This window comes from Silene latifolia, chromosome 2 (genome assembly GCF_048544455.1).
Source record: "Silene latifolia isolate original U9 population chromosome 2, ASM4854445v1, whole genome shotgun sequence".
Classification (NCBI taxonomy): domain Eukaryota; kingdom Viridiplantae; phylum Streptophyta; class Magnoliopsida; order Caryophyllales; family Caryophyllaceae; genus Silene; species Silene latifolia.
This window is the reverse complement of record NC_133527.1, coordinates 186,994,118-187,007,319: the sequence shown is the minus strand read 5'-3', so window position 1 is coordinate 187,007,319 and position 13,202 is coordinate 186,994,118. Positions and strand designations below refer to the sequence as shown.

The 13,202-nt window shown below is 31.0% G+C and overlaps 1 long non-coding RNA gene across 1 annotated transcript; it reads left to right on the top strand.

Moving 5' to 3' along the window:
• Positions 1 to 9,730: 9,730 nt before the first annotated feature.
• LOC141631733 (uncharacterized) lies at positions 9,731 to 10,616 on the top strand. Its single transcript, XR_012537702.1, has 3 exons — positions 9,731 to 9,849; positions 10,366 to 10,400; positions 10,507 to 10,616. It is a non-coding gene; the product is annotated as an uncharacterized LOC141631733 (long non-coding RNA).
• The last annotated feature ends 2,586 nt before the right edge of the window (positions 10,617 to 13,202 follow it).

Below are 13,202 nucleotides of genomic sequence, written 5' to 3'. Positions count from 1 at the left end.
AGCTCTTGTTGTCGTGTTTGCCATCTAATCTTGTTCTACCGTCTTTTTTCTAGTTTTAGCATTACAATATTAATCTACTATATAATAATACGTACGTACGTTTTTTATTTCTTTTATTTACATTTCGATTCGGATTTTGTTTTAGCATCGTTCTTCCTTTATTCAAGTTCCGTCTTTGGTATTTCTCTTGTCTCATTTTCATTATTGTCTCATTTTATTTCTCTATTATTATCTTATTGCTTTTATGTCTTTATTTTCTTACTTATTTATCAATAGTTTACATTTCATTATGCTTGGATAGATTATTGTTCTAGGGAATTGGGAATTAGCATGAAAAATTAGCGCTTTATATCGTTGAATCGGGTTTGTGTTGCCATCTTATTGTCTCTATTCTTTACTTGTTTAATTTGATAAACTATGATTTGTGGCCAAAGTCATTTGTTTATATGTGTTAATTTCCGACCCAATATCGAGAGATGGAAAGGGAATTGGAGTAAGCGAGAATAGTAAAGCGACCTAGTATGGCGAGAGCGTCTAGGACTCGTTTTATAGTCGGCAATAAACCGAGAGGCATGTGCCATTGACTTAGACAATTACCGATTTCACTATACCCGTATTCGACAATATTCTTATGCTTATTTACATGTGAAACCCCGTCCCTTGGATTTTCCTTTTTATTGTTATTTATCATTTTGTTATCTGTCTTAATTTGCAACCCAAACTCAAACCACCTCGTTAATCTACCAAGATAAAATTCACTCCATAAAAATTAATTAACAACTCCCGTCTCTTTGTGGTTCGACCCCTACGTACTACATTAATTTGTGTCTAGGGTATAAATATTATTTTTGCATAGGTGTGCGATAGCCTATCAAATACTATAGCCCGAATTTAAGATTATGTGTCATTTTAGATTAAAAGAAAAATACAATAGATTAGAGTTAATTACTAAGTCCAATCAACAATAAAATGGTCACGAAATGCAAACAAAAAAGTATGAAAGACTGGTATCTCAATAACTTATTGAAAGACCATCTTTTCCAAGTTTTAGTGTAATAGAATAAAATAAAACTAGTTTTTGAACCCGTGCACTGCACGGGTGATAATATAAAGTATTTTTAAAAGTAAAAACTTACGTAATTTTTGGATTTAGTAAATTACTAAATTTTAGAAAATTTTGCTTTATCTACCTCCACTTTTGATAATTTTATGTTGCTTAATTTTATTCGAAGTACTATGCCTTTTTTTTTCCTCGAGTTTTTCACGTATAAAAGGTGAAATCTGAAAAGTGAAAAAAAATTATTTTAGATTCCATAACCTGTTTATTTAGGCAATATACATTTAAATTTACTCATTATTGTATGTTTTTTTCCCATAATACCCCTTTTGTTTGTCCTCCTATCAATTCCCTACCTTCTTTCTCATTTCCTCTCCCACCCACCAGCACCTGGACGTCTAGTCGCAACGTTCGCCATCACTAATCGACAACCTCATGACCCACCAATAGACCATCCACCGCAGTGGTCACCACAACCAACACCTCGGACCATGATGCCCTTCTCAACCCATATCTGAGTAAACCCCCACAAACAACCACCACCCTACAATTCATATCCTACATCCGCCAACGCCCCTACCCCCTCTGCCTCCACTTTCTCATACGTCCCCCACCATACCTCCAGTATAACCACTATCACAGCTTACCCCATGCATGATCCCTAACCCTTCTCGTAACATTATGCAACTCCCCACCCCCATCATCGATCACCAACCCATAGCGGCCCCTTCCTTATCACGACCTTCATCCCACCATCAACGGTATTCATTGGCCTTTTAAGTCGCCAGATACTATTTTTTTTATTTCTTTTTTTTTTTATTATGTCATGATGACACTTGCCTCTGAATAATGTAATTCATTTTATCATGCAACACAGTTAACTTGAGATAATCTAAAATAGGAGATTGAACATATTTATTCACAAAATAATGACCGATAGGACACTTACTATGCAAAGAATAAGGATAAAATGAAGATGATATCGATCACTTTGCAATTGGGTTTATATACAAACTTACTCAATATCAGTTAACTTGATGGTATCAACTTTGCACCCTTATTCTTCATTAATTGAACTTTATTATATCCAGTAAATTCCCCCGCAACGTTTGTGCTTGTACAAATTAAATGATATTTAGTTGCATTATTATTATGTTATTATTTTTTATAATGTGCATAGCAACATTATTGTAGTGAACTTTCTTAAAATTAATTATTTGGTCTAGTTTGTGCATATTAAGTAGAAAAACTGTCTTAAAAGTTGGGCCAAATATGAAAATATATATACCCAAGAAAATACGTTCAAAATCATGAGAATGAGAAAGTTGATAGCTTATTGCATCTTCCTCTTTGCCACCATCTTTAGTTAAACAAACGACCAAAATATAGGGAGAAATAAATAGACACTGTCGAAGCTTGAGTATGAAAAAAATGGAGCCGTTTGAACTTGTGCGTGTATGTGTTGCATACTATTTGTGAGCTCTAAAAATATTTTAATGCCAAGAATGACAATAATTTTTTCTTGTAAACGTCTTAATACAAATTTACATGACGATCCGGCAAAAGAAAAATCATTTCCTAATATGTTATACAGAGCCGACTTGACAAACAAAGTAGGCCATATCTGGTTCTAATCATCGTAACATGTAATTTATCCTTCTCATACCATGAACACGTTTGCATTGTATCGGACTGTTTCTTTCAATGTATGAATATGTAGATTTTATCCTCTCATAGGACCATTATTTGTTGAGCATTAATCGTAAACGTCATGTAAATGCCTTTTGAACTTGGAACAATTAATTAATGAACATACTCATCTTTGTTAGTGGAATCCCGCTCGACTTTTTTTTTTGGTGTAGTTCTGGAATTAAATGATGAACATAACCAAATAAAATCAAATTAAATGCCGTTTTTAAAAAGATTACATTCTAATCTATCCTAAAACTAAACATGCGGTAGAATTTCGCTGCAAGATTCGAATTTCGGTTACAGAGAATTCATGAAAAATTTACAAAAGTTATATCACTATGTACTTACATTAAGTCCTCTTCTAATGATAACCAATGTCGAAGGTAATAGCGAAATTCATGAACATAATACTAATATTGATATTAATGGAGATATCAAATGAAAAACTGGGAATTAGTGATAAAAAAAATGACAGAAGATAATACATAGTCTAGTATTAGTACTAAATAATTGACGTTAGGTCTAATTATGGAGTATGCGCATGGTTAGTTTTTTCAGATACCTTTCATATTTTGTAATAATTTTCAAAAGTTGACAAATTTGACCAAACTGATTAATAGATTAATTAATTTTGCCAAAATTTCAACAGTTATTGTAGGGAAGTTTTAAAAATTTGAATTTCTAAATTGATTTTGTGTTTTGGGTGATTGTTTCAAATTAGGTAATTGCTAACACTTATATGTTAAATAAAATATTACTAAATAATTGAAGTTATGACACATGGCACATAGATAGGCTGATGACACGTGGCATATTATTAGGCTGATGGTTTCAGCTTTAATATAATATATGATAAAAACATCAATTCATAATAAAAAAAAACGATGATTTTCTCCTAGTCGGATGGCTTTAAATCTTTAGATAATGACGATGGAGTTTAATTATTAATCAATTTACTACAATATATTGTTCGAGTTTTTTTCTTTTCAATTGTGCACTCTCATTCTTACAGTCCTAGATCTGCCACTGCTTGGAGACCGCAATAAAGCAAATGGGGTGAAAATAAGTTTGTGGAGGGAGTACCGTATAACATGATTACAATTAATTCTATATGGTAACCATTAACTATGATTCCGTCAAATTTGTCGTAATTACACATTAATAATACATATTTTTTTTCATTTTTTAGGTACGACATTAATAATTTATTTTATAAAGCTAATGTAAGTAGGCGATTAAGGCGAGTCTTGACAAATTCCTGTCCAACCGGTCTAGTCCAATTTTTGACCGAAATTTTCAATCCAGTCAGCTCACCGGTCCAAGGTTTTGGGGCATTCCGGTCTTGGTCGAATCGGTGCACAGTCCAACCACTAACACTAGTAGACAGGTCGATTGGTTGACAGAGTTATTCGAAGACAATAAGTTAGTTGTTGAGAAAAGTGTTCGCTCCAAACAGGGGCGGACCTACACCTATGTGTGGTGTAGCATTTGCTACACCAAAGAAAAAAAATTGTTTGAAGATAATCCTAGTTGTTATACCACAATCACAAATTCTTGTTTGTGACGGCACATATCCGTCACTCTTGAGTGACGAATACCATTTTACCTCACAAAGTACCCACTTTTTCCCTCTCTGCAACACTATTCATGTGGTCCCCTTTCTCCACTAACCCATTTTGTTACCATTTTTACTCACAAAATATCCGCCACAAATGGTAACCCGTCACAAGGGAGACCAATTGACAATCACAAATTCTTGTTTGTGACGGCACATACCACAATTACCCATTTAATGCTTAGTAATTAATTAATTACATTATGTTTCTTGCACTTCCAAAGTTACAATAGCAATAGTAGAACTTTATATAAAGTTCTTCACATGCCATGTCACAATGCACCAACCCCAATTTTTAAGAACTTTTGTTAACAATAGAAAAACTTTATATGAAGTTCTTAGATGGAAACAAACCATAAAATAAATAATGTAAAATGGTTTCTCACATTTTACAAAGTTATATTTATTGGTTGTACATTTTCCAATATTTTAGAACTTGGTTCTTATTTTAGAACTTGGTTCTTAAAAATAAGAACCAATTTTTAAATGCAATAGAAGAACTTTTAAAATAAAGTTCTTGGTGATAACCCCAATACTAAGAACTACTATTGTTATTGTTCTTAATCCCCAAAATTTCGGCTTATTTATTGCACATTTACACCTCATTTCTTTATATTGTCATGTAAAACGTTTTAGTTTCAAAGTTCATCATTCTTTTGTTCACCAAAATCTTTGTTCTAACTTCGATCTAGTCACTCTCCAATACCGTGTCATTTGATGTCATGTAAACTAGTTTTAAGTATGTATTTGGGCCGGTATTAATGGTTTAGGATGTTTTTTTTTTTTTTGCATTTCTATTGTAATTATCTAGTTGGTCTAAATCTGCAATCTATATAATTAATGTTTACACTTGTTTCAAATACGTGTTCACATGCAATTGTTTAAGAGAAAATAACCTAATATACTATTGTAAATAAAATTTCATACATAAAAAACTTTACACCCCGAAAAAAGAAATACTCCCTCCTATCCACTCTTTTCTTCCCTATTTTCTAAAACGGATTATTCAGGTTTTCTTCCCATTTCTTTTTTTAGAAAGTTTTTATTAATATTATACTCTTACCTATTTCCACTCATCAAACCCCACTATATACTTTATTAATATTTAATTCTAATTATTCCTACCTCTCTCCAATAACCAAACCCCACCCATCTCCTTTATTAATATTTAATCATAATTATTCATACCTCTCTCCAATTACCAAACCCCACTCATATATTTATCAATATTATACTCCCCACCCTTAATCTCTGTGCCCACTTCAAAAGGGAAAAAAAGGATGGATAGGAGGGAGTATAATTTAATAATCAACTTTAGCATATGCAAAGTATTCTAAAAATTGAAAAATTTCATGATAGACTACATTAGTAGTCGTAGTAGAAGTACGCATATCATTGTCACCTACGATATTCGGTGTGCGCGACTGATAGAAAAGTTGCCGAGTTTTTTACTGTAAGTAAATACTCCGTCATGATTTTTTTTTTTAATCGTACTATCTAGTTTTTAAAAATTATGCAAATTATGTAATTTATTCGCATTATATGTATTTTTTTAATTATGTAATTCATTCCGATTATTAGTAATTAATTTCATTTATTCCGATTTGTAATTCATTCCGCTTATATGCAATTAATTTTATTTATTCCGAATGTAAAATTATTTCATAGTATTTTTGCTAAGACGGAAACTGTCGCATGTTTGTATTGGTGGACGATTTGAAGAAATTAATACTTTGTACACCAACGGGTCCCACCATAACCTGAATTTCCAAAAAACAAAGTTGTACAAATGACGTGGCGCATCCTGCATTCAACATTGTCTTCTGAATTAATAAAGATAAGATATTATTTTGGATAATTTTAACAAGGCTAGATGCTTCATTCTTCTAATCGTGTTAGTTGTTACTATATAACTAAAATTATTCCCTACACAGAAATAGAAATGTGAATCAATGTTAAGATGTAAATTGTTTTGGCAGCATTGCGATTCATCCCCGATATGAAAATGCTCGTCTTGAGGCTTTTTTAGAGCATTATTTTTGTTTACAACCAAATTTATTTGTTATTAATTGTAAATTATGTTCAAGAATGTAAAATAGATGAAGAAAAAATATAGTATAATCAATCTCGATTTGAGCTTCAAAGTTTAAGAGTCAATTTTTTAGTTTCAACCTCAGCTTGTGTCCGAGTTTAATTTTGGGTTTTGTTAATGAAGTCCAAACAATAGTCTTTATTTTTGTTAGCATGGTAATCTTGCTACACCAAAAAAAAAATTGGGTCTGCCCCTGGCTCCAAAGTATTTAGCCACATATTTGTTCCGTGGTATTTTATTTTTGCCACGGCAAAATAATTAACGAACATACGTAGCTACGATCTTTTCAGAATTGATCATGTTAAAACAAACGTAAAGAAAATTTTGTTAAAAAAATACGACAGCTTAATGAAATTTAATCAAATATAGATAATAAAAAAATTCCATCTTAAATAAGAATTTACTTTGTATGAAACTTGTACACCCGACTTGACTTCGGCCCCTCCTCTTTCTTGTTATATAACTCCATTGCTAATAAGAATTTATTTTTCTTTTCACATAATACAAGCAAAAGTTGCAAAATTGACTCGGCTTGTTCGAGAAATTACATTCCCCAAGATAATCACGATGCTGCTAATACTGGCCAAAGTAAGGGTGAGAGTGACCGTAGAGCTGATAAAGAGAGGCGTAACGTGACAATGTTTACGAGAGTAAGGCTGATGATGAGAATAAAACTGAGGAAGAGACTGGATTCTAACGACGTGGATATTGAGGGAATAATGATCTTCAAGTACGAGTTAATACATGATCATATGAGTATTCGACTCAAAGACATAACCACCACTATTGTTAATGCGAGCGAGCGATTGTAATGATTGAAAAGATTTGATAGAAAAGGTTGAAATAGCTTGGGGTAAAACACAAACAGGCAAAACTTAAGCAGAACTTCTTGTAGGAGATCCTATTTTTGGGCGTTGCCAAAATGGCAAATTTAAAGGAGTTAATTGTGACGTGATTGGGTGGAGTATACCATTGAGCACATGGATTAATAGTCTCAATGTTATTGAGAACATGGACGGTACGTATATCAGTTGGGGGGGATGACGTCGATGTTGGTTAATTATCGACTTTCCGATATGAAGTTAAATCAGTGACCATAATTCACCTGCTGGGAACTTCCAGTTTGAGAGCTAACCATGGCATATTCGATAGTTAGTCTAATATGGCAGCAGAGATATTTACAAGAAGTGGCAAAAACAAAACAAATTAACCGTGGAGATGCAAGAAGTTGACCCTATTGAATGCTGGCAGAGAGCTTTAACTATATTTGGAAGGCGGAAATCTGGCATCTTTACATGAAGGTCTTGGCCGGTGAATGAGTGGGAATGTGTGAGGAAGCAACTCAACACACTTCTACTGGTTGAGTACGATAGAGTTGAAGTTGGAGATGGAGATCGAGATGGATATGCAGATGGAGATTGAGATTAATATTCGTATCAGTCATGATTTCAGAGAAAAACTCCAACTTTTGGATGAGTCTCGAGATAATTAAGGTTCTTTGGAATCGGATATGGAATACTCCAGTTCTGCCACAGATTTATTAGGTATTTTTATGACAATTATGTAACGATGCATTAGCTACGAATCAAAGCCTGGCCTGTCGAGTTAGCTCAATGGATGCCGAGTGTATCGGGGTGCCATTTTATGGCTGAGTCTGTTTGGAATCATTATCTCATATTTCGACATATTCATATATGTTACAAATTTAATTTTGTCATAAAAATAAATTTAGATCTTATGCATGCAAACATGAATAAGAATAAAGAAGAAAACGTTTTCCTTACTTTGAGTTTTCGGATATATGGACACAAATGAGTTCTCCTACTCACTTGTTCTTGAGCTTTCCTCTTAAATGGAAGAACAAGGATTCAAAGATAGAATCTCTCCCAAAGAATTATACCCAAGATAACCTCTTAAAGACTAATATTATTAATACTAGAACAATATTAATCTTAATAAAATTGACCCAAAATATTGTATTTTGTCTCTTGTTTTTCGGTCAAGAGAAGGGAGAAGAAGGAGTAATATTCTCTCTAAAATCTCTATATATTTTAGATGTGTAAAAGAATAAATGATACACCATGCAATAGTAGTGTATATTAGGGAAATAATAGAGGAAAAAACCCTTGGCCTTTTGCTCTAGGAAAACCGGGTAGGGGGTGGGTAAAGGGGCCAATGCATGAGCTTCAAATCTTCCCAAGAAATTAGGCATGCAAGGCTATGTATCTATACAATACTATTAAAAGGGGAACTTAAAATGCCACGTAGTAAATGCCACCTTACACTACCAAAAAGCCACGTCACTTACTACACATGACATGGCAAATTTTAATATGACATGGCGAGTTAATGTGATATAAATCATCAACTTATTATTATATGACATTGATTTAAATATATTTTTTTCCAAAATTTATATATCCTTTTCAAATTTACATCAAAATTTCATAATTTATAATTAAAATTTACACCAAAGTTTACATCATTATTTCTACTTTTAAAAGTAAAAAGGAAAAAAAAAGAAATATTAAATGCAAATAGCATAACAAATATTAAACTTTGGACTTTTAAGTTTGTAGATAAATTAAACAACAATTAAAATCAAAATTCATATTAAATTTTAAATTTCAACGTTTATTGTTAGAATATTTTAAGCAACAAATAAATATCACATAATTCTAATTTACCCCGTTTATTAAAAAAATAAATAGTTTGTAAATATTAAGAGTAAATAATATCATATTTAACATTAAATAAGGTGGCTTTTGTCAACAAAAAAATAAAATAAAAATTAAAGCAAACCTTTAACATTTCATTTCTCCTTGCTCCATATTTATGTTTATATTAAATTTGCTAATAATGAAAAAGAATGCTCAAAAGTCCTAAAACCTTACTACATAATTATTATATATATTAAATTTGATGATAATAATAAAAAGACACCCAAAAGTCATAACATGAATCCTCAATTGGATATAAATGTTCGATGTAAGACAACATTTGTGAGCCAAATTTCACGCCAATATTTGTTTGCCCTCATCGCCAACAAAATCGTAGTTGTATATGTAAATAGTCTTTTTTAAATCTTATCATTATATCAACATCAAGGTAAGTGTATTAAGGTAAGGTAAATGTATTAAGGTTTTAAATTAATAATTTAATAATTTATTTTTAAGTTCCATTGGTTATGAAATGCTCATCACTTTTTAGAACTTTCTTATGTAGGAACTATCAAGATTTGTGGTAGGTAAATCTATTAAGGTTTGGTAAATGTATTAAGGTTTTAAATTAATAATTCATTTATTTGTTTTTAAGTTCAATTGGTTGCTCATCACTTTTTAAAACTTTCTTATGTAGGAACTATCAAGATTTGTGGTATTGTGCTATTCGAAGGTAAATAAATATACTTACATCTTTATGACTCAAATCCCTTTTTGTATTATTATTTAAAGAAAAATTTAAATTAATAACGATAAGATTAATATCACGTAAATCAAATTTCGCCATTTTATTTCTTATTAATCACTCGGTGGATTTTGTCCTTTTTTTTCCCTAGAGATGGTTCATTGGAGAAAAAATAATATATGGAGAAAGAAAATATTAGAATTGCTTAAACAACTACTCCCTTCATTCCACTCAATACTATATTATAAACTAACTACAAGATTGACTATAAGTTTTTGACGGAAGACAACATTTGTGAGACAACATTTAAGTAAATATTTTTGTACCGCTATCGCGAAAAGAATTGTATATGTCACTAACTTTTTTTTTTATCATTGTATCAGCACCAAGGTAAATGTATTAAGGTTTTAAATTAAGAATTCATTTATTTATTTTATTTTCCATTGATTATGAAGTACATCACATTTTTAAACCTCGCATATTTGTTGTTTATTTCTTATTTAGGGATATTGAGATTTGTGGTGTTGTGCTATTCAAAGGTAAATATACTTACATCTTTAGACTCAATGTCATCTTTCTTCCATTATTTAAGAGAAACTTAAATTAATAACAAAAATTAATGATTAAGTGATTTTTTTTATGTAGGGATGGTTTATTGAAGAAAGAAGACTAAGAAGAGAAATATTAGAATTACTTAAACAAATACTCTATTCATTCGACTCAATACTATATTATAAACTAACTATAAGATTGACAACATGAATGTAAATGACTAATTGTTTTTAGGTTCATAAAAAAAATTAGTATTTCAAAAACTTTCAAATGTATGCTTTATTTTGATATGTGTTGTTTTTTTAATCATCATTTTTCCTTAGAAAACTAACACTCATAGAATGAAATTGAATTTGCAAGGATCTCAATCTTATTGACATGGATAATAGGTAGCATAAATAATGGAGTGAAAAGCCCAAAAATTATCATTTAAGAAAGGAGTTAGATGTTAAATTAGTGGGGTGAATTAATTATCAATTATTAATAACTATAAAGATGAGAGGAATCTAAAAAGTTTATTTACATCTACATTATTCTTTTGTACACGTTAAATTTAATTTTCATTTTCTTTAATTATACACATGAGACACATGCCTATTCAAAATGGCTTTCGATAGAAAACATGATTGAGTGGAATGCTTAGTTTACCTATTTTGAAGTATACGGTTGAACCCCGAAGGTGGAAAATTTGGAGAAATGTCAAAGCACATTTTTGCTTAATATTGTTTAATGAATGAAGTATAGGGACTTAATGATCCAATTATTACGAGTTGCTCCTTTCAAATTCTTAGTTCTGCAATTTATTATAGTACTAGCTACAATATTATGGGTGCTGTGAAATGTTAGTTTTTGTCACAACAATTCTAATCGTGTGTTTTATATTAATTTCGGATTTGTTGATAAAATTTAAAAATCTAATTAGTGAGGGTGTTGCATGTTTGGCAATCTTTGTTTGATAATATTATGGTTTCATATAATGTGATTATGCGAATACATGTATTATTAATTGATTTTAATCAGCTTCCATTGAGTTACTTCAGTTTTCGATTATGCAAATATCTGTATTATTAATTGATTTTAATCAGCTTCCATTTGCGCATATTTGACCTATCACAAATCACGTAAAAGGATTTGAGTAACACCACTTACCATTTAAAACCCTCATAAAAGAACGTCAAATAATGGCATGGTTTTGATAAAAGTATTTACTATATAACACTTTAGTTTCTGATTTTACATAAAACTATTGTACAAACAAAATTTGTCTTGATTTTATAGAAGTCTTAAAACATGAAACCATATTGTAGAATGTTATGATTTGATTCACTAAAAATATCATAGTAAAAAACAAAAGATCCCGTGAATTTCACGGGTCACAAAACTAGTTTAGGTTAATCATTATGCTTCTTTTATGAATAATAAAACATAATATAAACCCCAACCCACCCAATATTTCGGTACATATTGTGTAAAATGAAAAAACCATTTTACACATTATTTTGTCAATTTGTCACATGTAACATGTTCCATGACATTATGTATATAAAATGTATTTTTAACAATTAAAAATCAACATATTAATAAAATATGTCACTTATAAAGTTAACCTAGTAATTCATAATTACTTATACCGTAATGGGTTCCCGAGTCATAAATTACAACATTCTGTATTTATAATAATTTATTCATTCCGTTTTAATTGTTTCCTTGAACAATAATTTCATCTAAGTAATAAAACAATTCGATTACTTAGACCGTATCTTATTTAATCAAATTACAATGAGACACGTAAATATTACTCCCAAAATCGTCCGTCAATTTTAAGTAATTTAATTAACCCGTATCGTCATACGATCAATTAAATAACGGTTTTTTCCCATGGTACCTTCGAATTTTGGCAGATTACACATGGTACCCCTCATTTTAAGTTTCTACACATGGTACCCCTGTGTTTACCTTTTTCGTTCCCAAAATACCCTTAACAGACTTTCCGTCATAACACCGTTAGTTTATATATTCTAAAACACTTTACCACTTACTTTTACCCATAATTAATCTTCTAATCCTTAATCTTCATCTTCTTCCTTTACATCTTCAAATCTAATTTCAACCTAAATCTAATCAATCTCAGCCACTCTTCATCACCATTTGCAAACCACCGTTTATTCTTTCCCCCTATTTAATCGCCCACCATTACCGGCAATACCCAATCACCATTAGCGGGATCCGCCATCGCCATCGCCACCATCAGTGAGACCCGCAACCGCTAGAATCAATGGAACCCGCACCATCACCCATTCTAAAACCATACTACTACCATCGGATTTAATTTCAAGAATGCATACCAAACACATTCCTTTTATTTATGATGTGAAGTACTTGCTCGAATTTGCTTCTAAATCCATGGCTTCTAGTTGATTTCTCTGTACTTGAAATCGTACTACTTTTGGAAATTATGTTGGCAATTGGTTTAATTTGCTGCATACTTGAAGAAATATGGAGAAAATGATGATTGTTGTGAGCAATGGTCGCCATTAATGATGAATTGAAGAAATTGAGATTAGATGAAAGGGGAAAGTTGTTGAAGAAAGGGAAGACTTTTTGTTTTGTGTTTATATAATGGGGTTAATACAATTGTCGAAAAAAAAATATAATGGGGTTAATTGTTGTTGATGGAATTGATGACGATTGTATTTGGTGAGAGTCGTATGAGGGGTATATGTTTAATATGTGATGATTTCAATTACACAATGCTACTTGCAGCAAATCAACTACAAAACTATTATTTA